Genomic DNA, 26,493 nt, shown 5'->3' with positions numbered 1-26,493 from the left:
TCTACTGTGGTAAAAGTTGGTAGCTTCATAGGCCATGTGTGCTTCCTGTGCAGAAAACACAGAATTTTATTGTTGTGCCATTTTTATATCTAAAGTTGTTTAAATGCATGTGGATCAGCACTGCAGAGTGGGCTGGGCAAAACCTTATGCCAAAACCACACAGGCCTTGTTTTTTCCAACTCACATCCATGTGCGTGCATGCGTATGGATATACGATCCACTGTTGGCATTGTTTGTGTTCAGCTGGCTAAGTAGTGGTAGGTGCTGTTATTTCCTGCAGGGGTGTGTATTTAACGTGCAAGTTATGTTGACTTCCAGGGTATACAAATTTTCCTAAGCACAGAAACCCATCAGAGCATGAAAAGGGTCTGTCTGAAGATATGGCAAAAGTATCTAGTTATACTGAGCCTAGATCAGTTACAAGGAAAAATTAGTTTATATCATGTGTATGTATTTATTGCAAATAAATATTGTGTGCATTTTTTTTTCCTTCAAGAGGCCAAAATGCTCTCAGTTGGGAGTTCTTCTGTCAAGAGGCAGCTACAAGTGCCCCTGAGTACATAATGTCCCATTATTTTGCTCAGATACATGAGGACAATCAGAAGTTATACTAACCTTGGTATTTAATGTGGTACTTTATACTGAAGTGGAAGGATGTAGAAGAGCCTATTAAACTATAAAAACAGTGTATCCTATAAAGTTTTCAGAACTCACTTTGCAATATTTTTTCATTACAGGCTGTTACAGTGAGCCTGAAGAGCATTCAGTTTTTTGCTCCTTAATTGATACTGCAGGCTTAAGTTGTATATCAGTTAAATTCTGTTGTATCAGTCCACTTTTGTGGCAGGTGCTTGCAGGGCTTGTCTTTTTACTGTAAGTTGAAGCAAAAGCCAATGGTGATGTGCCCCGAACTGTTGTTTGGTGGTGATGGCCCCAGTTGAGTGTGGGAAACAAGCCGGTTCCTCGTAGTGGTCAGAACTTCCCTGTGTCACAGCTACATGCCTTCTTAAAGTGTGTTCTGTGTCAGCCTCAGGAGCAGAAAAATGAACATGCTTACTGTGCTGATAGAAGAAGAACGGACACTGAAATCCTGTGAGGAGAAGATTTTCTAGCAGCTTTCATGTATCTGATGCACCTTATAGTGATTGTCATGGCAGTTTCATGTATCTGCCATCCTGTGTAGTTCTGGATGCTGGTTAGGGTTCAGACAGGAAAGTGCTTTTGTGCCAATACCTATCAGAGTATTGGAGTAAACAGTGTGCTATTGCTTGATTTGTCTTTCCTGACACTTTCTTTGTTACATAGAGCCACATTTGGGGATTTGATTGGTTTCTAGCAGAACAGCTAGCCCATGCTCCCCAAAGTGAAGTCATCAATTGCTTTGGGGTTTTGTTTGTTTGTTTTGTATTTTTAAGTACATCATACAAGAATTTTCTGAGTTTATATTGCAGTTTTGTTTCCACACACGTGGAGATAGGTAAGATATAAAAAGAGAAAAATAGATCCCAGATCTCACATTGTGGGCTCCTTCTGCTCAATACATTGCCCCCTTAGTTCTTTACTGTTCAAAGGTAACAAACATTAAGAGCCTTGTCTCCTGCATCTGGTATTTCTTTACATGCTTTTCATTAGAGAAAATAATAGGAAAAATTAGCACTGGGAACGGTGCTAATTTGGTCCCCCATTCTGCTATTGGACATCTATTTTAATTTTGTCACTGTCTGAAATTGTGGCAGACATTTGGGGGGGGCATGTAGGCTTCCAAGGTCTGAAATACTTGTGTGCATCTTGCTGTATGCTACATCCTTGGAGTAGTATTCCTTATGAATAGAACACTCCACTGTTTGATTAAATTGGGGGCTCTTAGTTGTGTTCTTTACAGATAATCCTGTTGGTAAATAGAAGCTGTTTACTAGCTAGGTGCTGCAGTAATAGATCTACATGGCTGATTGGTATTTTGTGGTGTGATCAAAAGGAACAATGAAGAAAGATACACACTTTGTGCGTTTTGCTTTACATTCTTTTGCATTTTTTCTTTGCTATTTCATTATGTTCAATGAGGCATCCAAGAGTTTGCTTGGCTTTGAGGGGAAATGGAGGCTTATATTAAAGTGCTATGTTGGTATATCTCTCCGATAAAAGAACACTTGCCCTCTGATGATTAATGATATAATCAAAATCTCCTATAGTTCTAAGTGCAATGCAATTTTCTCGGCTTATTTTTTCATTGAAGTTGAGATTTAGGCATTAAGGAAGATGTGAATTGATCCGAGTGACTTACTGGTTGATGGAAACAGAGAATTAGCTGATTTCACTAGAATTCATTTCCTTAGCACTTTGCTTTTCTGTGGTTGAGCTTTGTAATCGTGATGGCCTTTCCACATAGTACAGAACTGCTAATGTCAGGTTTGTCTTAACTTGACATAACTTCTCTTTCTTTTGAATTTGTTGAAGGTCTTATAATGAGCATGACAGCAGTCTCAGAAGTTTTCTTCCAGGTCTGCTGGAACTGTATGTGTAAGTGAAATCAAGATCTGATCAACAACAGGAAAACCTGTTTCCTTTCCTGACACAAGCTTGACCAGGGGTTGATTTGGACACTTCTGCCAGTGTTTGTAAAAGGATTCTGAAGGAAAATAAATGATGAGTGCTTAGGGAAAAGGCTAAAAGCTTCTCTTATTTTTATTAGTATTTGTAAAATTATTTTTCTTGTTCCTCTAGTAGCATCTAACTGTATCAAACTACTGCACTGGGGATCCCTCCCCGCCCCGTGTTGTGTGCTGTGAGACTTCTGAATTAAGTCCCTGGTGATTACCTTTGCTCAGCAGGTCAAACATCTTTATCAGCCGGAGACTTAAGTACTTTCCTAATTTAAAACCTTGATCTTTAAGGTGGAAGGAGCTATTACTATGTGGACCTTTGGATTGTTTCCATAGGGGTAATTATCCATACAGTTTTGTTGCCTTGAGCATGTGCAGCTGTGATTAAAAAAAAAAAAAAAACACCGCTGTGTAGAACAGCAGTGATTAAAAAAAAAACAAAAAAAAACCTGAAAAAAGAAAATAACACACTTTAATTCCTTACCTTCACCAACAGAGTTACTGTAATGATTAGTATTTCAAAGCTGATAGGCAATCAAAAACTTTGATTGCTATTTTCGTTTAGGGAAACATTTTTTTTTTCCTGCCTATACTACTGCTTGTTAAATTTTCATGAGGAATGACTTCCTACTGGTAAACATCACTTTCTTCTGAATGACCTGTTCTTTTGCTGGGTCTTCAGCTCTCTTTAGTTATTTCTGTGCTGCTAGCCCTTGGATAGGAGCCCACTAAAAAAACACATGCATAAATTCTGCTAAATTACATAAATTAAATAAATTACAGTCTTGTAGACGATGCATGTTTTTTCTCCTGCATCACTTCTTCTCATTATTGCACACTGGTTACTGACCACCTCTCTTTGAAGTACTTATGAGCAGCAAGTTGCACACTCCTTATTGCCCATGGAAAAGATAACTATGTCTTCATTGTGTGCTTACCCAATGTTTTGTTTTTTGGGGTTTTTTTAAGTGGAATTGATCAGATTGAGCAGTGGCAAGAAGAAAAGAACAATCAGTGCATTGCAATAGGATTCAAAATACTATTTGGTGAATAGCACTGAATAAAGAAGATCCATATCCAAACAATTGCTTTTGGGCCTCCAGTGTTTCAAATACTTGCTGTATTATCTCCTTTCTCAGCTGTAGTTTCACTGAAGTGTGATGTTAATTGCTTTTTCCAGAAAAAATAACTTCTTGTGCTCCAAAATAGTTCCCATTCCTTTCTGCTAATATATCAGACTTTCTCAAACATTCTGAATTCAAAAGGGAAATCCCTGGTTAACCTGTACGATCTGGGGGGAGATATGCAAATAACAAGTCCTGTTAAAGACAGAAAAAAAGGAGTAGTGACCAATAATAATATCTCATGAAGCCAAATAACAAGGCAGCACAAAGGTAAATGAAATTCAGCTAAACCATATGTTAAGTAGTGAAAGAAATTTCTTGGATGTTTTAATGACTGTTGCCACTGAAGATCAGTAGATCACACGGACACAGGTCGAGGTGTGGTGAAAAGAAGAGAGAGTTTATTTTTCCTCCCAGGATTTATAGGCTTTTGACCACGGCCAGGGATTGGATGGTCAGGATAACACTTTCTCACTGCACTGGCCATGAGAGATGCCCATCACAAGACGTGTAACAGAAAGAATGTACACATATCTATGTTTACAGTTACTGTCCTGGGAAAGTCCTTAGAAAACTATGTTAGCAAGCTCAGAAGCGGAGTTTTCAGGGTGACAGATGACCCTTTTTTAAGATTTCTGCCAAGTAGTTTTATTTACATATCATTGTGAAGTATTGTATGTAAACATCTGTCAGGCTTCATTAAGAAAGTCTTACATTTATTAGAACTATGCTATTATTTGAAGACTGGTTCCTCCCACCTGGTTTGTATAATCTTCCATGTTTGCTGAGAATTCAGCAAGAAGAGGTTGCAGAAGTACAGAGAAAAGCAGCAAGAATTTCCCCTGAATATTCCCCTGTAAGAACAGATGAGGTCTCTAGTAGTGATAGCACATGAATTAAAAATCATGTGATAGTGTGGTACCAGGGGAGGGGGATAGTACCAATGAAAATCTTCCCTGTGCTAAAAAGTTAAGGGAGAAGTGAGAAAATCAAAAGACATCGTATATGAGGTCTTTAAAACAACACATAATTCATGAACTCACTGCAGAAGATAGTGCTGATACACAGTTTCCTATGGTTAGAATAAAGATCATGTCTTTGATAGAAGGAATAAAATACTCTAACCTAGATACCATAAAACTGGTTGGTGTGGCATGCTGTAGAGCCTCACAGATCTGCTCATTTTCATGGGAACAGAAATATAGCATTGTTTTTTACTGTCCTCGTCTTACAATTTGCTTTTTGAACTGCTTCTTTTTCAATTACTTTGCAGAAAAAGGATTGAGCTATCTTTAGCCCAGCAAAACCCATCCTGAATGGGTACCTTCTTGTGAAGGCAAGAAGACAGACCTAATGAGGAGATGTTAAAACAGCAGCAGTCCTTTTCCTGCAGAAACATTGCACAGTCCTTATGTTGTGGGCTGGGCCACAATAGCACCTTACTCAGTACTTGTAGATGATGGAGATGAGACCTAATGAGGATGCCTTTTTGGCATGGTCTGCTCTCAGCTATTCTATCAACCTTTCTCTAAATGACCTGAAGGCAAGTCACCCATGAACTGCTTGTGTAATAGCTACCCATGTGTCATGGAGTTACTTTACCTTTAAGAAAGTTTAAGTTGCTGGGATCTGCCTGGCGTCTTTTCTCCTGACCAATTATCGGTCATTGCTGAGAATTGACAGCAGTTTAGGCCATTGAAAAGTGGGATCAACTTGTGAACCCTACCTTAAAGTGTAAAACCAGAGCTCTCTTGGTTCTCTCTTTGTTTCCTGGCTGGGAAGGGTGGCAGAGCTCCAGGCCTCCCGTTCCCTGCCCAGGCCATGCGGCCGGGCGGGGACTGGGCTGGGCCCAGCGGCTCCCGGCCGGGGGATGCGGGCCCTGTGGAGGGGGTTTTCTCCGGGCTCCGGCCGGGCCGGGCCGAGCCGATCTCTGGCTCGGCTGCAGGTTTTTTGCTGTGGCTGGATTCACTGGAGACTGCTGAGTGAAGAAGGAGAGAGGGCTCTGGGCCTGCAGCGGGCTGGGCGCGGCGCCTACACTCTTCAGAGCAGCCATGAGGAACTTTCCATCGCAGACGGCTCCAGCTCCTGCACCGGCCAGGGCCACAGAACTACCTACAACAGCTTGGGCAAGATTTTAACTCTTTCATTACCCAGATGAGACTTGCGGATTAATCTTTTTATCCAGACAGAGAAAAGAGAGTGATCAACATGAAAAGAGACTTTATAAACTACTAGTGACAGGAAAGAAAAGAAAAGGTAGAGAATTAAGAAGATGCTTTAATTAAGCTGAAATATCTTTCTGTTAAAACTATGGAAATGGACAATAAGGTCTTGAAAACGCTCCTTTAATTCATGACAGTATATAGGGAGGAATAGAGTGTTCAAAGTGTAAATTTTGAGTAAAAAGTAGAGTAATTATGGTACAGTGAAGTGCTGGAAGATTTGAAGCCTTGAGAGGCAATGAGAAAAACTGTTTTCTGGTGAAGCTCACGGAAACAGATGAAGAAGACTTTTTGCCTTTGAATAACTTATCCTTAAAAATCCCATCCCTAGACTCATGGCCCATACACACTTGGGATGTGAAAATGGGAGGAGTGGGCTCTAATAACAGCAGCTCTGGGCAGCTAACATTAGAGCAATGGAAAACTATAAGAAAAATAGTTTTTCTTGTGAGAAACTCCATAAATTAACAGGAAGAAACTTCTGTTTCTCTATAAAGACTGGTGAAAAGACTGTAGCAAGAATTGGGACTGTTTTAACCATCAAAGTTCCAAAGGTTTTGTCTCTTTTGTCATGTGAACAAGGGAATAGTGGGTAGACAGGGGATGAAAAGGTTTTTCTGGAAGTTTATTCTGGTGTTCTTATTGTAGTTTGTCAATAAACTTTCTTTCTTTTTCCCTTTTAAGTTTTATGCCTGTTTTGCTCTTGTTCTAATCCATATCTCACAGCAAGAAATAAGTAATTTTCTTAGTTATTGGTTTAAAACCACGACACCATGCTAAGACTTCTGAGACTGGTCAAAGGACTCTCTGTATTTAGTGTTGATATGTGTTTAATACAATCTGCTAAAGAACTAATGGGGAAAAAAATTATTGGAAGCAAATTAATTGTAGCGGTTTCTGGAGTTATTATGTTGCTGTGGTGCATAACGTGCTACCCCACAATGAAAACTAATTATCATCTGTCCACAGCAGATTGCTAACCTGATACTTTGTTAATGAATGGATTAGATGGAGCTTTGACATGAGCAAATGATTGTTTTGTAGACCACTTTGTGCTGATGTCCAAACTAGGTGATGATTATGACAGTTTAGAGGCAATTCTGTATTCATTATTAAGCTCCAACCCCCTCTTTCTCTCTCCCCTCCACTCTTCCCCACCAACTCTCTTAGATAATTAAGTCTAATTATATATGTACATCTTTAAGCACTCCTACATGTGGCTGGCATACATGAAAAAGCTTCATTACCTTGTTTGTAGCCTAGACATTAAATCTGCAAGTTGGGGTTTGATTTCAGTGTGTTTAAATAAGGTATGCTTTCCTTCTCTTGTGACTGTTGTGTTTTGCTGAGATTAGATAAGCTGCTAAAACATTGGAAGAATCATCAAATCCAAGTGTTGGGGGAAGGAAGATCCAGGTTTGCTGCCAAAGGCTGCCTGGCTTGCTGGCAAGCAGGTGTTCGTCAGGTGTATCATTTATATGCCTGTGGTGCTGAAAAATAAACTTCCTTGGATTTTCTTGTGCTGCTTGTTCAGCAGCGATGTTTTAACCATTGTGCAGTCTTCATTATGAGAAGACTATGTAAATATGATGTATTTGTCAGTATGAGAGAACTTCTTAATTTCACATCAGCTGTTTAATCTTCAGTCTTCTGAAGTTAAGCTTGTTGTGACAGCTGATTCTTTCCAGTCAAAATGACTGAAGAGTCAAGTCAATTATCTTGAAATACATGGGTTTATGTTTGTGCCTAGGTATGACTGATTAGTCTTTGGCTCCATGTTCTGTTGTGGTGCACACTTACTCAGGGCCCTGGGGCTCTCCCCCTGACTGTGCCACTGTCTGTGCAGTCACCTGGCTATGGCTGTGCACCAGAAGATGCTTCCGTAAAAATCCCTGTGTTATCAGCTAAGTGGAGGAGCACTCTGGAAACTTTTACAGTCCTTTAGGCAAACTTTCATGAAGGCAGAAGTTTTCTCAGCTCTGGTTTTGAGGATTCTACCAGAGACAAATATTTGGGGTGGACAGTTGACAGAATGTGAAAAAAAACCCTGATGCCAGTCATGTGTAAATGATATACACAGGTTACAACATCTGGACAGTGCAAAAGGGAATGCTATAGATTAAGATAACACAAAACCCACTTATATTTACTTGAAGCTGTGATCAGCTCCAAAGGGGGTTCTCACCCTCTGAGATCCAGCTGGCAGAATTCCAGCTTCCTGTCTGAGCATGTTCTTTCAACCTCTGTGTGTGTGTGTATGTATACACAGATATATATATATACAAACACATGCTATGAGGGTCATCAATCACCATATTTGATGAAAATGTTTCCCACTTTGGAAACCCTCTTGAAACAGTTACCTACAGTGGTCCATGGCCACCACCCTTTTACTTTGCCTCCCAGACACTGGGACAAACTTTTTAATTGAGGCTCTTGTGATAGGACAAGGGGTAATGGTTTTAAACAAAAAGAAGATAGATTTAGACTTGATATAAGAAAGAAGTATTTTATGGTGCAGATGTTGATGCTCCATCACTGGAAACATTCAAGGCTGCATTCTGAAATGGCCACTGTCATTTCCTCCCTGCCTTTATGAAACAGGGTGGTTGGTGACTTGCTGCAACCTGCACATCCGTCCATCCGGACTGTGCTGCAATGGGTGTGTGGGGGAAATGCCTGCCCCCAAGGGCCCATCACACCCTTGTTTTGCAGAGAAAGCTGCAGGAGTGTTACTCAAGCTGCAGGGCTGCTTTTGCTGTAGAGTACTAGAGGACAAAGGGTTGCCTTGTTATTATGGTCCCAGAGATGAAAGATGACAATTTGGTTGTCTGCCCAAAGATGTGGACAGTTGTCTGTCATTAGTTGTGCATAGCTGATACTGTAGTCCATTTGTTACAGTTATGAGGCTCAAAATCTAGTGCTTGTACTATGTCGCCTTTTCCTCTTTTTAAAGACATGAAAACAGGGTTTGGATTAAATCACAACATTTCTACAGACTGTGGTGAATAACCTTCAATTCACCTGTGACTGTAATAAATGTGAGTTCAAGGTCTCTCCTTGGCTTCAAACTACCTTGGGGGTAGCTGTGAATTGGAGCAAGCTCTGTAACTACAGAGAAGCCCAAAGATGTATTCCCAAATGGGTAGGCCCATAAAAAGGTAAATTACCATCAGTTGTCACTAGAGGTCAGCATTAAAGTGATTTTAAGATCAAATTTAATATCAAATTCTTCTTATCATGTGGTGAATTGTCTGTAGATTCAAGCTGTGAGTGGTTGTGACACAGGTGTCACTTGCATAAAATTAGTAAAATGTGGAGCTTAAATAGTTGGGTTGAGTCATTTCATACATTCTTATTATCTCGTTTTGATGGAGTGACTGCTTTTGAGGTAAGTAACAAGATGATTTGACTTATTATCTTCTGTTTTCCCCCTTCCTGCTTACTTGCCTACTTTATAATTAAAAATCTGTGTTCCTTTTCAAATTTGTGGGTTAGTTTTTTTGGCAGAGTTTGAATTGAATAGCTGTTAACATAATTTTCAGTCAGGGGCTGGGTTCAGAAGTTAAATGTACAGATACTGTTTCCATTGTGTTGTGATTCACTGTTTTTTGCTGGACAGCAGCTGGATATATAGGAAGTGGTGTCCATGTGTATGAGTGTATCTTGTGTGAATCAGAGACCTAAAACTTTCTCACCAAAGCCCTGCCTCTAACTTTGGTGTAGGTCCATTCAATCTCCTCTGAATACTGTAAAGAACCACTGTTTGTAAAAGGTAGATATTGCGCTGAGTTGAATTAGAATATTTGTTAGTTTGATTTTTGGAACAGATGTGTTTTAATGAAATGAGGACTAGCCCTTGATGCCTAGCTTTTCCTTGTGGAAATAATATATATAGATCTAAGTCTCAAACAGCAAGATGGATCCTTCTGTGTCAGGGCATCCAGTGCATGGCCAAGTGGAGCTGCCTGTCTGTGTTGGGGTATGTAAGGTGTTCGTAGGCTGTGTTCATAGAAAGCTTCTGGATACATTAAATATTTGGCTGCCTGAGAATGCCAGGCCGTGGGTGTACAAGAAAAGATGCTGCCAGTTGCTGCAGATCACTGCAGGCAGGCCTAATCTCCATGGGAGTGATGAGCCTCTTGAGGAGTTCCAGTTATCTTCTGCCTGTGAACTTACAAAATTGCTTGTCTTTGGGCTTGCGGTGTGTGCTTTGTTCATAACAGGTTGTGCTTAGAATAATTGGCACTGTGTCTAATCCTTTCTTGTTTAGGACATGGAAGAAAATTATATGATGTGACAATGCCTGGAAAATAACAGAGTAGCCTTGTGTGAATGTGGTTATTCATCAGCATGGGTTTAAACATAGTGGTACACATGAAAGAAAAACAGAATTGTTGGAGAAAGGATGGAAATCTCCCTGATTTCAGGGAGAGCATGGGTCTCATATGGCTTTTGAAACTCTAAAATAATGAATTTATTTTCAAGCATCAGATTATTTGATTATATTTACATTTCTAATTCCTGATAAAATGATGTTATTTGAATGGGTGCCAGCTTCCATTTATGAAAGGTTAAATGGCATTTGCATTTTGTGATGTTTGAAAGACTTGGCTTCCCTAAAATTGTTTTAGTGTGAGAAACCAGCCTCAGTGATAATTAGAGAGAGAATAGCTTAGCATAAATGCATATATATGTGCTTCATCATTTTCATAGAAAGACAACTGAGTAGTTCCCAGCAAAATCTCAGTGCCTATTTTCTGTAAAGAAAATTCAACAAATACTTAAGAATACCCCAAACCAAGTGATTTGTGCCCTCACAAGATGTACCTGCAGGAACACCAGGCTGCTGGGTGAGTCAGTATAGATGGCTTTCCATGGACTGATTAGACGTTTGGCAACATGACACAGATTTCTTCAGTCAACCTCTATTTCTGGGTTATTTTTATTAGGAAGGTCAGTGATCTGTCTGAGCCTAATTATCCCATCTGGCAAGTACGCTTGAGGCACACGAGTTTCCTGCAGTTTGTGTGCAAGAAGAAATTATGTGGTTACCACACCATTTAGTCAGCTCTGACTCCTTGGCTGCACGGGAGGGTGTCTGCTGGCAGCTGCATTGCCAGGATAGCCCTATATGTGACTCTGGAAAAGAGTTTGCCTCTCAAGTTTTATGGGGAGAGCTTGCTCTACTGGTCTGCTGTTGGGATTTGCATTTTCATCCTGTAATTTATTTTTTTAAAATTCTTTAATTGGTCTCAGTTAAAATCTGTGTGTTGGTTTAGAACTTCTCTTCAGTTTTTCAGAATTTTCTTCCATTCTTCTTGCACCACTGAGCGATTTGGTGGGCATTTCCGAAAGATCTCCAGGTCTTCCAGCTGCATCATCTTACAGCTAGCATTGTCTATTTTAAGTGTTTATACAGACATCCACAAGCAGAGTATGTAGCCAACCCAGCCATATCCGATGCAGTTCAGCCACACAGTGCCTCTGCAACACACAGAACTAGTGTTGGAGAAGAATCTTGGTGGGCCAAGTACCACATCGTTGGTCACATGCACATAAGACATGGATGGAAAAAGAAATCACATGTTAACTCTTGGCTTATGTCTTAGCCTATGAACTACTAAATCTCTCTGTTCTTTCCTATGGCATCCATTCAAAATGCCAGCTGAAAGGAATATAGATTACTGACATGTACTGTCACTATATTTAAACCTTCACCAAGACTATGCACAAACCCAAAATCTTTAGAGACATCTTTATTAATGAAGCTTATCAGTCATAGGTAATAATATAGATACATATTTTAAGACATTAATTTCCATGCTTTGTAGTCCTATTTTAGCTCTGAAAATAATGTAATATATTTCTGGCTGGAAAATGGTTTAGATAAACCTATGAATTCCGTCAAAACTGTATGTTCTTTATCTGCTGCTAATCCCTTTCATTAATGGCTCTTGACAAAACACTGCTATGTAGAAGGTGGCAGTGAAACTGATAAAAATCCCACAGGTGTGCAGTCTGTGTATTTTCTCTGTCAGCTTTGAGACCGCTGGTGGGATTGAGATAGGTCTGTAGGTATAAGGTTTGAAGCTTCAGTTTTGTTACTGGCTGTTTTCCCACTGGTATGAGCTATACCTATTTGCAGAGGCACAGAGCAAAACCATGCCAAACTGTGATAAAGATTACATGCACAGGAATGATAAAAGGATAGAAAATATTATTGTATCCCAGGAACACACTGATATGAGGAGGTTTGAAAATCTGTAATAAGGGAGGGAAAGCTTGCATTTTTTTTTTTTCTTTTCCCCACCTCTGTCTCGAACAATTTTAAACAAAGAGTGTGCTAGCCTTTGCTATGTCCTTGTACACATGCAGACTTATTAGGAGAGTTAACTCCTCTGTTCTGGTGTTGCAGTGAAAATGTGGGCACTTTTTCTGATGTCATCATTGAAATGTGAAATATTTAAACAAAAAACATTTCATACATTTGTTTGGAACATAACTCAGAAAAAGTCTGGGATATGGAACAAAGTAGTATTTTTTTTCCTTTCCTGAAAAATTTGTTCTGGTGCACCTGTCTGGTGTGGATATTTCTTGGTCATCTTGGTCTTTAATTCTGCCAGCATCTCAGTTTAAATATCACTTAATTGATTTAAGGGAGACAGAAGGCATGGGAATGAAGAAAAAATGAGAGAAGAATGAAGAGGAAGAAAGAGAGGAGGAGTCAAAGAAGATGGGAGAAGATGAATTAGAGACACACACTTAAGAAAAAGATTGTATCCCCAAAGTGAGGTAGGCAGGAAGTGCTTTTATTGCAGTCTGATGTATCTTGTTATCTGTATTTGAAGGAGAAGAATATACCCAGCCATAGGGTCAAGCCAAAATGTTTGTCCAGTGAAGAATTAGGGAGTGGGAGGCGTGGAAAGCAGAGCTGTGATGGCCATATATTCTACACAAACCCAGCCTGCATCTGCTTGGCTGGCCATAGCCCTGCAAGGTAGATGGGAACAAGCTGTGTGGTGCATATGTCTGTCTTCTCTGAATTCCTCCTGCACCAGATTTATTTCATTGTTTTAATCATATTCAACAAAGTCATCCATCACCATCTTAAAACTTTCTCCCTAGCATCATAGGAGCTAAGCAGTCATTATACTGATGAAACTATTCAGATTTTGTATCTGTCTGACAGTGTGGCTTTCAGCACACCACAGTTTCGTTGCTTTGGCAGGAGATTTGGGGTTTTTTTTGGTTTTTTAAATGTATGAAACATAGCAGGACTTTTGCACAGCTAAATGCTTTTTTAAAAAAAAGGGAATATGGTGGTAGAGATCTCTAGTCAGTAGAGGCCCTAGGTTATTCAAGAAAATTGATTGGGTTTTTTTGTTTGTGATTTGATTTTTTTAATTAGTTATTGCCTTTAGTCATAATGGATTTTTCATGACCTTAAAACTAATTGTGAACAACAGAGGAACTTAAGATTGAATGATTTCACTTCTGAGTTGTTTTGTTTTTTTTTTTCTGGGTGAACAGACATGATGCTTTTTCTTGTTTGGAAAAAGTTTTCCATGCTGCAGGTTGTAAGATACTGTTTCATCTATTACAAGGACAAAAAACACAAAGAAATTGTTTTGTGTTTTTTAAGGGAGTATAGGAAAGAGGAGAAAGTCTCCCTTTGTTCTAAGGTCAATATCATACAAATTCTGTGATTCCCAGATTTTCAGTGTCTAGGGCAAGCATCCTGAGTATGAGAAACTCAGAATGGAGACCCAAGGGCATCTCATCCAGTATGAGTCCATGATATTCCTGTGCTGTGTTGTTTGAGGAAACCTGTGATACCAAATTTTGCTTGTAGCCATCAAAGCTGGTATTGGCTGGAAAAAAATATTTCAGGTTTGAGGAATGATTTGCTTTTTCAGTTTAAGGACATGACATCTGTTTCAAACAGGAAGTTCTGAAATGAGCACTTCTGATGTCTGGTGGCATCTGTAGCTCATGTGACTTTTTTGGCAATGGTAATGAATTCGTTGCTCAGATAAAATGACTCCCACTTAGCTGCTTTTATGTGGTTTTATTTTTACTTGCATAACTCAGAATAGATTTCTTGACCAGATTTCTTGACCAGATCAAGCAGTGTATCTCAGCATCTCAGTGTCTCTTTCCTAACACCACATGATCAGAAATGTCTCTTGCTTAGAGAGGCTTCTAATCTTGGGGAAATGTTCACTACATTTGCAATTGGCTTAAATTGGCAATAGCACTACGGTTTCAAAATCCATGAGCATTTGTATAGAGAATAAAAAGTAAATTCCTGCTTTAACTAGTATACAGTCTAAATGCATGTTTCTCATAAGGACTATGTTGTTATTTTCATTAATACGGTTCTTCATGTCATAATCCCCACACTATCATTACTTAAACTATTAATTGCCTATCCTATACACAGGATGGTTTTCTCACCCTGACATGTCATCTTTTATAGCCACAAAACATAGGTGATTTGTATAGCACTGAAGGATGTCTATCAAATAAGGAGAGAAAAAAATCCAATCGTTGTTATTACTCACAACCAGAACAATTCAGTACATTATACTGGTGCAATTCAAAGGTATTGAAACAATAGAGAATGGTGTCAATCATTGATTTCGAAGCTTGGCCAGTGAAGGAAACAAGAAACATTCAGGAAACCCTTAAAATTAATTATTATTCATAAACATGCTTGTTCCAGTTAATAAGCTTGTTTGTTTAACCCTGACTTCAGTTTCTTTAGTTGCTTTTATTAAACCACACAGAAGGTGTACATGTCTAAGTAAATGGGGAACTTTCCAGTTCCACGTTCAAACCATTTATTAAGAATATGTGTACTCAGGCGTTTATTAGTGCCATCAATACTGCTATGTTGTCTGGTTCCTTTGGAAAAAAAAAGGTGTGAGGGTCATTCGTAGATAAGGACTTACATCTGAATGAAGGTGTAGTGTTTCTCAGGTAGTTTTCTTGGGTTGGTATAATTTTAATTGCTAACCTTCAGACTGACTGGTGTGGACCATAGCCAGGTTACATTCAGGTCATTGCCTATTTTTAGTGTTTTCAGAATAGACAGTGCAGGTGTTGATTTGTGTGCACTCTTAGAAATGTTTCCTGTGGGCTTCTGCTGTTGCAGTTTTCCAGAACAGGAGAATTCAAATTGCCATTGCAACAATTTTACAGATTTGATTTAGCAAAAATGCTAGGAAGGAGTGCCTTGTCGTCCTGGGTATAGACATCTAGATACAGCAGCTGAGCTCTTTGAGTTACTCAGTCTGATTTGGCTGTGTTGCACAGTTGTGGTCATGTAGTCCTAACAGACTAAAACTAGGATACACCATGCCCTAACCTTATCTCTGGAGAAAAAGGAAACAAAGAAATAAAACAGGAAAACCAAAGAATAAAATAACAAGACAACAGCACTTCAGCAGGATCCTGATCTAGGACAAGGTCTTCTGTTGCTACCTGTAATAAATGCCAACAGTGTTTTAAGTGAACTTCACGGCATTAAAAACACCAGTAAGTGACCCATGCATCTATATTACATGTGCTTTACAGTAAAGACAGAGTCTGGTTATTTTAAGTTTTTTGAAAAGAGAAGAGCTGCTGTTGAGGTGAGAAAGCAGATGGTCCTTCCTCAGAACAACTCACATCTTAAATAAATAATTGTGCAAGCATAAGGAGAATGGGAGAAAGAAGAGTGTGAGTTTTTGCGCACACCATCATGGGGTGTGGAGATGCTCTGTAACCCAATACTTCTCAGTGCTGAAAGTGTTCAAATTGTTGAACTATTCAGATCTCTTTTTCCCCTCTGCAGCCTGAGAGTTTACCTGTCTGCTGAGCTGTTCATCTCTATGTCAACAGATGACTTGGAATGTGTCTGACCATAGGAGATTGTCCACAGCATTCCTATGTCTCCCAAGCTGTGTTGTGGATGGCTTGGACGGATTTGACTGAGGAGAGGTCTCTCCACTCTTCCTTTGATCAAGGTTTCACATTACCTGCAGTACTCCTTGGTCTTCTGCAAGACATTTAGGCCTCTCTGTTTTTCCTATCTTTGGCCAGCAGTTTTCTGCACTTTTCAAGTTCCTGCTCATCCACAGAGGAGCAGGAACCTCTTCTCCCTCAGCTCTTCACATGTGAATTGCTGCTACTTCCTCTTCTGGCTTCAGGGTGCCCCAGCAAGCAAAACAGGACTAAACCTTCATCTCAGCAGCTGATGTAGCATCAAACATCTGACAAAGGAAAACCCAAGAAATTATCTAATGTGACTGCAGAAGGAGTTTACACATATGGCTGGAGCTGAAGGAATGAGTGCTGTACTACTGCAGTGCCTCAGGAATCCAAGCCAAGCAGCAGTGCTCACCAAGGAGCCTCTGTGGCACCAGGAAGCTGCTTTTGCATAGAGTAGGATCTAAGCCAATCATCTCTAAACCACCTTGTGGTTTAAAGGCTATACATTAGTATGTAGCAGTGTCATAGCCAGATGTGCCCTCACATGGCAAGGGACAATTCTGTTAAGCAGTAGAAATCAGGACAAAACCAGCAGCAGAGGGTTGGTGCATCAGAGTTGTCATTCATTATTTCTTCAAGTCATCTTTGTATTACTGATAATTAGAGGATATGCTGACTCATTTGCCTGTGCTGTGAAGATGATGATTTGAAAAGGAAATAAAGTGACCTCTGAGAGGGGCGATGCTGGCTGCTGGGGGTTGCCACTGTGAGAATCATGCACCCAGGCATTTAGCCACACATTTAGCACATCTGTTCTTTGCCCTAGGTTTAATGTGATTTTAAATAAATGGAAAAATAGGGAGGCATGAGACAAAGAGGAAAGTGCAAAGGAAAACTGGATGTCATTTAACTGAAAAAAAAAAATCAAACAAAAAACAAACCTTTTAGAAAATGCTGGTCTTTGATGTCTTAGTTCTTTAGATCACATAGCATTAAAAATGAGATTAAAAACAAGATTAAAAACAAGCTCATTTTATACATCATATCTCCACCATTGCAAGCACTTTCAAGTTGCAGTCAGTTAAGGAGCTTTTAATGATAATGGTCCAATTGTTAAGACTTGGTAGTGAATATATTGTGTCAATATTTTAAGGGTTTAAATTAATGATTTCAGTTTTACAACTTGGTAAAAGCCATTGTAAGAAATAGACATGCCACATGAAATTCCATTGGCCAGGCACCCTTAACTCATACCCTGTTCCTGCTACATTACAAAACAAATCAAAATTGGAAGCCTGCAACTAATTTTTTGCTAATTTCTTGTAATAGCATTATGTTCAAATCCAGCATGGAGGTCATGGTTGTGATGTTTTCAACAGCAGTGAATAGTTTGAGTCTTGGAGAGGTGAGGATCCACACATGTGTTTTCCTATACATTATGCTGTCACACTTACATGATTCTTTGTTTACCTTAATTTTGTTATTAGAGTTTTTAAGTACTTCCTTAAAAGTGGAAGAGGGAATGAAAATGGATTGATATGATATGATATCATATCATATATCATATCATATAATATCATATATCAGTGAATGATGAACACAGACTCTGCTAATTATCTTTCGGGAATGACAGTGATTCTGGACAGGTAATATTACAGATAACACCTCTGTAATAATTGCCCATAATTACATGCCTAATAGTAAAAATACTCTGTAGTTTATCCCTGTTTTTGCACTTTGTGGAAGATCCAGCTCTATTAATTGCAGGGATCAGACTCCACTGCTGCTCTTGGCTTCCTGTCACAACAGCCCAAGTCCTGAGCCTTTAAGTTATTCTCTTGAACCATCTCCTTAAAATACTTGTATTTTCTCCTTTAGGCAAAGATTCAAGAGAAATGGTGGCTGAAGATCTAATCACAAATTCATCTGTTCCGTTGTGTGCAGTTGTTTTTTGTTCCAGCACAGCATTGTCAAAACAGAGGCACCTGTCAGGATGTGGAGGAGAGAGGAGTGTGCTAGCTATTTGGAGAAAGAAATCTGTGCTTGTGCACTCATTTATTTAATTTGGTAAGGGAGGCTGAGCTCTTTTTTGGTAGCTTTTGGATAGCATAGTCTTGGTTTTAAGAAAAACAATGTTTCACAATTAAGCCTGTAGTTTCAAATTTCATCTTGCAGAACCAATACTTTGTCAGTCTTTTTGTGCTTTTCTTTGCTCTGAGTTTTCATGCCAGATGAACCAAAGCTGTTTACTCCCAGGATCAAGTATTCATCTTGCATTGTGGGTAGGTGAACACTTTGAGAGCTGAGCTCTCTTCAGTAACAGCTTCAAATGAATCATGCTGAGCCAGTGGCCTCAACATACTTCCCACAGACTGATGTTCCTCTTCTGGATCTGGTTAGCAGACAGCTAGATCATGTGTTTATCCCTGTAACTTTGTATGCTGCTTTAGTGTTTGAAAAAAAATCAGTTGTTTCTGAAGCAGCATGGTACAGGAAATCCAGATCTTACAAAAGAAGAAAATATTGTCACTGACATGCTCATGTTTGCTGCTATATTTTAATATTTTACCAAATACATGTGTTTATAATACTAAGGTATATAAGGTTTATAATACTAAGTAGAATATGCTCTTTCCTTTTACACTTTATGCAATGCATACAGATGGTGTAATATATAATAATTGTACAATACATTCTACAATAATGTACTATATAATACACACAGCATAAAGTTAGTTGTGTGTGTATGTGTATACACAGGTGTATGTGTGCACAGACATATGCTTTATTTTGAAAACCCTTCTCCTGCAGGGGTAGTGGATTTAGGTGTAATAACAGCATCTCATTGACCAGGAAAGAGTGTAAGTTTGTAAGTTGTGTATAAAATCATCTACTTACAATTAGTTAATGGCAGGATCACAGCTTAGTCCCATTAGTAAATGTCTCCTGTTACACATTCTGTAATTGCTGTAATTGGTCTCTCTCCTAGCTCCCCTGAGCAGAAAATGACACTGAAAGACTGCCATAATACATGGAAAATATAATTCAGTCCATGATTTTAATAAAGCAGGTGTCTCCTCCAATCTGTTTTAGTCATTGAGATGCACTGAGAAATTTCAGCTTGTTACAGCCTGGGGTTATAAATTTTAGGGGTTTTCTTTTGGATTGTGACTGTTTGTAGATTCTGATTTGGCCCTGATGACCACCTCTCAGTGGTAGTGATGCCTAAAGAGGCTATCTGGAACAGAGGCTAAAGAGAGTTAAAGGAATTAAGTAGGTATCTATTAAAAGGCCCTAGAAGGATCCACCTTGGGCATTACAAGAGCCCAGCCATGGCTTTATCCAAGATGGACACAAGATGGACAACTGGTCACGAGTTTTCACACTATTATAAGTCCTGGTCCATTTATATATAGGGGATAATTGTCCAATTACAGCTTCAGGGTATGAAGTACTGTCCTCAGTTAGCTATTCTTTTTACTTTTTTGGGCTTGAAGCTGCAATGGTGTCCTTGGTTCTCAGGCTGGAAAAGGATTGTTTTTTCTGATTACCCTGTGAAGAGAACTTGCTAACACTTTATATGAAGTTCAGAGTCACGTATTAAGGCAGTACAGAATCTGGAAAATATGAAAGCTAAAACTTAAGGCATCAGTAGCCTAGGACTGATAAATACATTCTTATTAATGGCTTACATCTATATGTATATAGAGAGCATACATATATGCTTGCTAGAGACAACCTTACTCTAAATTAATTATAAGAAAAAGGAAAAAGTTTAGTACATGTATCTGTGGATAACATTGAAATATCACAGGGGAACAAATTATTCTTCTGACTGATTTGGTAAGAAAGGATGGAAATTAATTTCAAAAGCCCTGGGTTCCATCCATATACTTTGTTGGTCCTGCCAGGAGGTTTTTGCCTTGCAGGAGCTGTCTCCAGCTGCTACTTTGTTCTTCTATCTGATGGGTCAGTAGGTAGTGAATCATGTTTTTGTTTGGCAAGGGAGTTTGCAGCAGTGTTAATTGATGACAGTCATTGTGCTCTTAGGGATGTGGAGGTGGCACATGAATTGCTGGTTTCTTCAAGTGAACAGTGGAAGCGCTGTTCAGGAACTTTTCACACATACAGAAAGGAGTATATTCCCTAATAAATATTTGTCCCTGTGTAGATTTCCTAGTTTTCTTTGCCTGCAAGTGCACCGATTGATTATCACACCAAAAAGGCATTTTGGTCTGTTAATGCTGTGAAGATTTTGATTCCATATATTAACAACGTGATTGATTTTTGGTTAATTTGTGTTGCATGTTCCAAATTTCTGGTATCCTGGACATGTTAGATCACCAAAGAGTCCAAGCATTGTGTGCACTAATATGGGGACTAAATTGGGTCTGCTAGGTGTAGGATGAAGCACAATCAAAGTAATTTGTGGTATAGAGGGGTTTTGAGGAGGATCTTTTTTTGTCTTTGTTTAGCTGGAAGAACTCATCAAAGACACGGAGAAACTTGTTTTGCAGCTCCTTTATGTTGTTACATAAGTTAAGCTAATTTTCCTTGACCCACCAGTTCATGAGCCTTCAAATGTTGATGAGATGATAGTTTTTGACCTCTATTACTGTAAGCTGCAGCTGTTTGCTTCTCTTGTGTTTTAACCCCAGCTGGTAGCAAGCACCATGCAGTTGTGCACTGACTTCCTTCCCCGCCCCTGCCCCCAGTGGGCTGGGAAGGAGAATCATAAAAAAGGTAAAACCTATAGGTTGAGATTAAAAGAGTTTAAATAAACTGAAATAATAAGAAATAATAGTAATGAAAATCAATATCTCTGATCTTTTCAGTTATTAAATACAGGGTCAATATGCATCTGTGCTCTGGGATTGTTCAGTACAACATGTCCCACGGCAGTCTTTGAAAAGTTCTTTGATAGCCAAAAACCTGTGATATGTCTGTGTAAATTCCCAAAATGATAACAACATTCTTATTCACTAGTATCTCCTTAATTTAAAGTATTGTCAGGAGCTGAAATTCCACTTTAGATACAGATCTGTGCAACTTACTTAAGAATATTCCATGAAGTTATGTCCTGTCACAAGCTGAAACTTGAGTCTTCTGTAGTGTGACTTGTAGTGTCCTACATGTTTGGAAAATTTTGTTGAGAATGTAGCTGTGGAATAATATATGACACATGTCAATCAGCTTTTTTTCATTTTTTTTTAATGGCACAAAATCTTTCTTTTTTAGCGAAGCCCCTAGCTATTAGTAGAAGAGCATGAGGCTGAAGGACACTGGCTCTCAGTACAATTTTTTTCCATTACAAGGAAATTCATTCTGTCTATTGTTGTTGTTGGAGTATGATCAGCACAGAGCAGCAATTTGAGGTTACAGGCTGGTACACTGTGGAGAACAAAGAGTGCCAGCTGGGCCTGAGGAGCAGAGTGATCCCTGGTTGTGTTTTCCTGAAAGTACTTGGACAAGTTCTTTGTTGTGAGCAAGATGGACAAAACTCATGCATCCAAGAGCAGTCCTTGAGGCACTTTTTAAGTGTGTTCTCCAGCTGTATTTAATTACACCTCTAGCTGGGTAAAATTTCTTACAAGTTTTAAAAGTCCCTGACCCCATACCTGGACTAATGCAGTAATGCAATATTAAAGTATGTGAGACTGTTTCATACTTCCTACTGTTTGACTTCTAATCCTTAAAATAATCTTTCTCTTTTAATCCTTCAAACAAACATGTTTCCAAAAGCCTTTTTTTTTTCCTTATAGTCAGCTGCTAAAATGATTTGGCATCTGCGCCTTTTTGCATCACCTGTTGAGGGAGCAGGACCTGAGAGACAAATGCTAGTCCAGCATGTCCAATGATGAGTTCTGATAGATGACTGCTTTTCCACTAAACTCTTGTCTCTCTTTGTAGAATTAATGTAATTTATGCAGGCAGTGTAAAGCTCTGATGGGGGGAGGGGAGTAATTTTTTGTGGAAGTTTCTTAAAAAATCAAATGGTACATGTTTGGAGAATTTGCAGAAAATTATTCTAATAATAAAATCAGGGCTTCGGAGGTTTAGTGTTTTGAAATATATGTACTAGTGAGACAAAAATCTCAGATGAGAATTTTCAGCTGTAGATGCTGGAAGAATTATCTGAAAATCCTGCCTGCAGCTGCTGAGGGCAGAGCTGAGGTTAGCCAGCCTGCAAGCCATGCTTGTTTCTGTGGTGGTCCAAATTGTCCAAATGCTTCCTCAACACTAGGATGGTTTGGAAGACTCAGTGCTTATCCTGGACCTTTCTTCTGGGCTGTGCAGAAAGATGATGGGTGCAGAAGCTGGTCTATTGTGTAGTCTCCGTGTCATCAACCACCCCTTTGCCCTGTGGGAGCTCCCTGGGGCCCCTGCATGTTTCCATGGTTTAGTTCAGATTTCTCTAGCTTCTTGCCTACCATGAATCCCAACCTGGCTCCTCCATTTCAGGAACACTGATCACTGGGAAGGACTGGGGGACACTCTTGGCACACACAGGTCTCTGAAGAACTTGCAAGCTGGGTCTGGTGTAGACTCATGTTTGAGTCAGTTTCAGATGATGTTTCAGAAATGTTTTTAATCGCAGACCTGGCCATTGTGTGTCTTACCCTGATCCATTTCAAAGGCTCATCCAATTGTTCTCCCCAAGCTATAGTACAAAAAAGTCTCTCTGCATCGGACATTTCCCACTGTGCCAGGCTTTGTGTCTGTGCTGCTCTCCCTGTACCAGTTAGGCATCATTGCACCTACACACAGGGGTTTATCTCCCTCAGGCAGGACACAGCTTTGCTTAATTTCTATTTGCAAAGGTGTTTGCTATATGATGAAACCTTAGTCTTGCCTTCAAGATCTTCTTCAAGATTAAATTCTCCCCCTCATTCATGATCCTATAGTTAACTACTTTACAGCAAAGTAGCACTGGTCTGCATTGTTGGCCAGGCCCTATGAATACAAGTCATTCAAGCTCATACTTCAAAGACCATGGAGGTAATCTGGTGTAGAGCAACCATGGATCTGGCTCAATTTTCACATGCTATGAACATCACTAAACATATTCATACAAACTTTTGCTTTGACACAGAGTTTCCTCATGACCTTGAAAAAAAAGATTTTAGAACTTCCTTATGTTTAAAATTATGAGAATGAAAATCTCTCTTCCCTCATCTATTTTTTCTTGCTTGAATGTGAATTACAGCAGAACAAGTTTCATTATACAGTAGTACATTGTATCACGATTAGGGTCTCTGCTGGAGCATTTAATATTACTATAATACATAATTTTCGTTTAAGCAATTGTTCATGCTTTTCAGTTGCCTTCCATTCTGGTCCTCTGTCTATGTGTTTGTGCATAGGTGCTTCATTTCATATTGCACATACTAAATTTCGTAGTCGTTTGAGTGTGTTTGCCACCCAAACACAGAATCAACAACAGAAGTTACTTTATCATCTAAGACTGATCTATTTATTGACAGATGTTGGTAGGGAGTAGAGCAGTATTTCTTCAAAGTGGCACTTTTAATTGTGACTCCAATATATTCTTACTTTGCAAAGATTTGGTAGAGTTTATTTGACTTGATAAGTTCTTTGCAAATGAAAGTTTCAAATGCATATAGAAATTATCATGACAAGCACCAGGGTGTGTTCCTGTTAGAAACTGATCAGGTTTTGAATTATCTTAGCCATATATAACATTTTAGTGAAGTAAAAAAATTTTCATGGCATGAGTTTGGGAAGCCAGTTTGTTCTGTTCTCCCCTCCTTCCAAAGTTCTTTAAAAGAAACACCTTCCCTCCATTTGTCCTGAGTCTTATTTGGCTGAGTGTATAGATTTGTTCTAATTCTGGCATCTTGTTTGGTCTTTGGAATGATCAGCGCTGCCCATGCTGCACCAGAGGTCTGCAGGAGGCCAGGCTGCTTTAGCCACATGGTCTTCGGGCTCTGACTGATCACATATTTTGATTTCTTATGTGCATTAAATCTATGCCAAAATAACCTTGAAGTATATCTATTAGAAGATGACAGGCGTCTGTTTGTCCCCTCCTTGAAATTTCACAGGCTGCTATTAATGCTCTGAAAGGTGCTTTGCAGTCTGCTTGGCCTATGCTTTCTGCAAGTACCATTATTCTAAAAGTATGAATTTGGGAACTTCCAAATAAATACATCTATAATATACTAAAAGCATAGATTATAAGTGCCCAAGTGCCCATAATTATTCGCTGTGTCTCCTCAATTTAATTCTTTTTGGGAAAGGAGATTTGAGTCCTCAGTTCACTTGAACTACTTTGGAGTTAGGTTTGTATGCGTGTGTACACAGGTGCATGAAGACAGCAGTTTCCAGCAATGTAACATCGGAGTTTTGTGTTGGAGTTGCACATGGAACTTCTTTTCTTAAAACCTGTAAGGAATCTTTAGGTTTTTGATGGTTTAGAAAAGTCTATCAGAATACAGAGGAAAACAATGATGAAAAATGTGGATGGTCAGTAGCATTCTGTGCTTAATTTAGCAGCTCAATCTATGAAACAGCTGTAGGGGAAAAACTCGTGCAGCAAGGCACCCCCGCAACTGCAAAGTGACACAGCATATTGGATGAGTAAAAAGAAACAATTTAAACTTTTTCAAGGTTTTCAATATGCTACATATTGGGTAAATCTTTAAAAGAAAATGTTACTGATTGAAAATAAATTATATGCAGAAGCTCTGTATTACCCCAGGGCTATAATTTAAGACAATGACTAGCCTGTATTAGAAACATGGAAATTTTCAAGAACCTGAACCTGTCATAAAAAACACAAGAGGCAATTATTCTTCTAGATTTCTGCTAGGATCCTAATAAGGCTCTTTGATTTTTGCTGGGGGAAAAAAGTCCAGAAAAAAGTCCTGAAAGATGCAAACATACAGTAGCTGTTCAAAAGCACCAAAGTGGTTGCAGTATTTTTGATCTACCTTGAATATACCTCAGAATGTTAGTGATAGCCAAGATGTCAGGACCAGCTTTTTTATCCACGTTCTGCAGGAGATCAGGAGATACGTGGGTGAATTAGTGCAAGAGGCACTACTCTAATGAACTATGAGGAGAAGCAAATCCCTCACCAGGGTGTGGAATTCCTGAAGTGAATGTGCACAAGGGAACACTTGTGGTGCCTGTCTGTGGTGCCATGCATCTTTCTGGTCAGGTCTGCTGTCTGTGCTTGAACAGGCAACATGAAGTGGTGCTTCTGCACAGCAGATGGGGTCGTGCAGCTGTCTCAGAAATCAGGAGGAGTTAAGGGCAAGAAAGGAAGCAAGGTAAATGTGATTGGAGCAGAAGGAGATGGGAAGACTAGAGGTAAAGACAGAAGGATAAATGGAATGAGAACTTGGAGATTTTTGCTTTCTGTAATTTTATTTTATCATAATAAATTTTATTAGAAGGTAGGAAAATTTCTTACAGATTGTACTTGTGTGTACATGGCAGGTGAGGGACTTGGGTAGTAAAAAAAGTAGTGTCCTAAGGGTGATACTGGGGGCTATAGCACATAAAGACTTGCCAGTGGGGTACATTTGAGAAAACTTGTTTAGATGTGATGTGCTCATGCCATGATTGCTGGAGGAAGAAAAAGTGCTTTTAAGTTTTATTTATATTGCATGACCTCTTTTGAAATCTTTTTAGTGCCTTGGGCCTGGTTTCCTTAACATGCAGACTTGCACATCTCTACGTGGGAACCTTGCAGATTCTTTAATTTCCTTACTTTCTTATTTTTCCATGATTTTTTTTTACCAATCCCATTACTCTCTACTGCAGTATGGCCAAGGTGCTCTCTTCTAAGTCTATATGTTTAATTCCCTGTACAGTCTTTCTACAATCCTTTCACACAGCTCACGTAGGGAAACTGAACACCTGGCAGGACTGTATCTTAAGGGGGAAAAATAAATGTGGTGAAGGTTGAAGTTTTTCTTAAAATCTTTCTCTAAACACTAAGCAAATGAATAAGAAACAAAGCCGTAGGTGTTCTGCCTGTAATGGGAGTCAAATGTGGTCAGATATGGCTAGGCAGGCTAGCCCTCTCCTTTAGACATTTTTTCTCACTTTTCAACATCCTGTAAGTGGAATCTGTCTTTTAACCAGAAACCTGTGTTAGAAATGATCTTTTAAAAGCAATGCCATCTGCAGGGAGAACCCACAACACATTGGTTATTGGGGGAAAATAAGTGACTGAGTGCAGCTTTTAGGAGTTCCACTTTGAAAAGAAGTGAAAGTTAAGGAGGGGAAATACCAAAAAGCAAAGTTTTTCTTCCTGCCTTCCGTTATAGCTGCCATTTTATCCTATTTTAAGAGTTTCACCCTTTCTGCTTTGTCAGCATCTGTATTCAGTCATTACTTGACAACATGATTTTATTCAGTAAGACTAAATATGCCATAACTAGCTGAAATATCAATCTCATAATTTCAGGTATAGAGGTGTTTTACTTGATAAGATTTTGTGCCCAGAGGAAAAAAATGACATAATGTGCCAAGAAGGCTCAAAATCTGAAATCTAAATTTATCAATCTAATTATTTAAGCATGATTAGGGTATTTT

At 39.1% G+C, this 26,493-nt stretch overlaps 1 protein-coding gene across 7 annotated transcripts in view; it reads left to right on the top strand.

Moving 5' to 3' along the window:
• VWC2 (von Willebrand factor C domain containing 2) overlaps nt 1–26,493 on the top strand; it is a 57,712-nt gene that overhangs the window by 14,379 nt on the left and 16,840 nt on the right. The window contains exon 4 of one of the 7 annotated variants that reach the window (XR_015773006.1): nt 12,607–12,741. The exons of the other annotated variants lie outside the window; for them this stretch is intronic. The gene's annotated coding sequence lies outside the window, so the exon portion shown is untranslated. The remainder of the gene's footprint in view (nt 1–12,606; nt 12,742–26,493) is intronic. 7 annotated transcript variants of the gene reach the window in all.

This window comes from Pseudopodoces humilis, chromosome 1 (assembly GCF_049639895.1).
Source record: "Pseudopodoces humilis isolate 2021_Gansu_Grassland_sample_001 chromosome 1, ASM4963989v1, whole genome shotgun sequence".
NCBI lineage: Eukaryota > Metazoa > Chordata > Aves > Passeriformes > Paridae > Pseudopodoces > Pseudopodoces humilis.
The sequence above is the reverse complement of the archived record's forward strand: the minus strand, read 5'-3'. Positions and strand labels throughout refer to the sequence as shown.